This window comes from Nomascus leucogenys, chromosome 18 (assembly GCF_006542625.1).
Source record: "Nomascus leucogenys isolate Asia chromosome 18, Asia_NLE_v1, whole genome shotgun sequence".
NCBI classification, from domain to species: domain Eukaryota; kingdom Metazoa; phylum Chordata; class Mammalia; order Primates; family Hylobatidae; genus Nomascus; species Nomascus leucogenys.
The window spans coordinates 14,882,644-14,885,243 of record NC_044398.1 but is presented as its reverse complement, the minus strand read 5'-3'; the positions used below and the strand labels follow the sequence as shown (position 1 = coordinate 14,885,243).

Here is a 2,600-nt window from a genome sequence, read left to right as displayed (position 1 = left end):
TACACTTATTTGGAAAAAAAAAAGACTCAAATGTGAGTCATGTCAATAGAGAATAAAATACAAAAAGCAAAATACTAAAGGATCCAAAAGTTAATATAGATAAATATATTCATAACTTCAAGGTATATTAACATTTTCCTTTTTTGTTTCTGAAGTACAAATTCAGTTTATTCATCTGTTTATGACACAGTACGCAGGAGGCAAAGTGTTTCACATCATAGACTTCACTTTCAACTCCTTGGAATGTACATTTCTTTGGCTTACAGGAGAGACTAGACAGGAAAGCCAGGCTATACTTATGCAACTAAAATGAGGTTGGGGGCAATGCTAACGTCATCCTCACAGGGACGGCCACAGGGAATGTTAGTTGCAAGCTGGTTTTCCAGACCTGTTAGCTGGAAGCATGGGGAGCACCATTTCTGGAAGCTCAAGATATGTTGGGCTTTAGTCATCTCCACCACACAGGTACAGCAGCGATTTCTGGGCAGTCGCCCTTAGTGTCTTGCTGGATGTAATAGTATGGGGACTTGCCGTACTTTCTCTTGAATTCAGACCTAATTTTCAACATGTCCACTTCACTGCGGGAGATGATGATTCTGATCAGGACCCTATCTCGAGTCCCCTTGCCCTTCGTGGAGTAGTACAGCCAATCAGCAAAATACAGGGGATTGTTCTGAATGCACTGGACCAGGTTCAGGAAAGCATTTCCCAGGTCTCCTTTAACCTCTTTCTTGATGCTCTCTCTTGATGGGCTGTAGCTCTTGTACCTGTCAAATACTTTCTGGAGGTGGGACATGCTCTGCTCAGTCATGATGCTGATCCACTTGGGAACATCAGTTCTTTTCCTCTTCACTCCAGCGTCATAGAAATCCCAGGCATCTTGGTCAATCAGTTCATAATCCATGACAGAGCCATCCTCTGGTCTTCTAACCTTTGCCAGGGCAAACATCAGCTTGCGGAAGTCTCCATATGTGTCCGAAATAATGTCCTTCTCCAGATCAGTTTTGTACATTTCTTTGTAGATTCTGTTAATTTCCTGGAGCTCCTGGTTGGTTGTTGAGCAGATGATCTCAACCAGGGAGTCCTCCTCGGTTCCCAGCCCCTTCATGGAAGGTTTTAGCTCAGAAGCATCATACTGAGCAGGTGTCTTCAATAGGCCCAAAATGACTGTCTCCAGGTGGCCAGTAAGGCTGACTTCAGTGCTGATGCAAGTTCCTTTTTGGTCCTTCTCTGCTAGGCAAAGGTAATATCCTGTCTCTGAGCATTCCTGCTGTTGGTCAAAATGTTGACAATGGTGAACTCACCCACACCTTTTGTGCTGATGGTCCTTTCAATGTTCAAAGCATCCCCCTCAGCATCAAAGTTGGTTTAGGCTTTGACTGACCCATATGCACTTGAGGGTGTAGAGTGATCACCCTCCAAGCTGAGCTTGCACAGGATTTCATAAATAGTATACATTTTGAAGGAAGCTGGGCCGGGCACTGAGAGCTGAGAGCGTCCCCAGATGCTGAGCCAAAAATTTTCAACGGAATACAAAAAGCACTGATTATTAAGTTTATTTTTTATTTTTATTTTTATTGTTACTATTATTATTATTGTCTTTTAGACTTTCACTCTTGTTGCCCAGGCTGGAGTGGAATGGCATGATCTCGGCTCACTGCAAACTCTGCCTCCTGGGTTCAAGTGATTCTCCTGCCTCAGCCTCCTGAGTAGCTGGGACTACAGACGCCGGCCACCACGCCCAGCTAATTTTTTGTGTTTCTAGTAGAGATGGAGTTTCACCATGTTGGCCAGGCTGGTCTCGAACTCCTGACCTCAAGTGGTCCACCCACCTCGGCCTCCCAAAGTGCTGGATGACAGGCGTGAGCCACTGCACCTGGCCTGATCATAAATTTTAAATGTAAGTTTGGTCATAAAGATTTGATCATAAAAAAAGTTAAAGTCTGAGACTATGTTTGAAAATTCTAAATAAAAGACACATAATCAGAAAATCTAAAGAATTACAAATCAATTAGAAAAATATAAACAAACAAAAAAGGGTAAAAAATGTGAATAAAGCGGAAATTGGCATGTACAGTAAAACAATTGAAAAAAAGTTGTTCAATTTCATTAGTCATCAAGGAAAAGAATATTAAAGTTTCTATAAATTGAACCCAAAAAAGAAGATAAAATTAAATTGCAGGTGTTTGTATGAACGTAGAAAAACTCATACTATTTCTTTTAGGGAATATAAATTCATGCAATCGCTTTGGAAAACAGTGTGATATTATCTAGTAATTTTAAAATATGAAAAACGCAACTATTTCCTCGTAGGTATATAGACGACAGGAATGTATTTATATATGAACTCAGAAACATGTAAGAATATTCAAAGCATTCATCATAAAAGCCCTAAACTGGAAACTATCCAAATGTCCACTAACAGGAAAACTGGTGTATAAATTGTGGGTATATTCATCAACTGAAATGCCTTACAACAGTCACAAGAAAATGGAACTACAACTACACACACTAATGTCAATTGATCTCACAAATATAACATTGAGCAAGAGAATTCAGACCCATATTTATGTATAACATATTATTCCATTTATATAATG

General features: G+C 40.0%; 1 pseudogene across 1 annotated transcript; it reads right to left on the bottom strand.

Moving 5' to 3' along the window:
* Window positions 1-444: 444 nt before the first annotated feature.
* Window positions 445-1,473, bottom strand: LOC100579547 (annotated as a pseudogene). The gene has a single exon (XR_121175.4). The product of XR_121175.4 is annotated as an annexin A2 pseudogene (transcript).
* Between the last annotated feature and the right edge of the window lie 1,127 nt (window positions 1,474-2,600).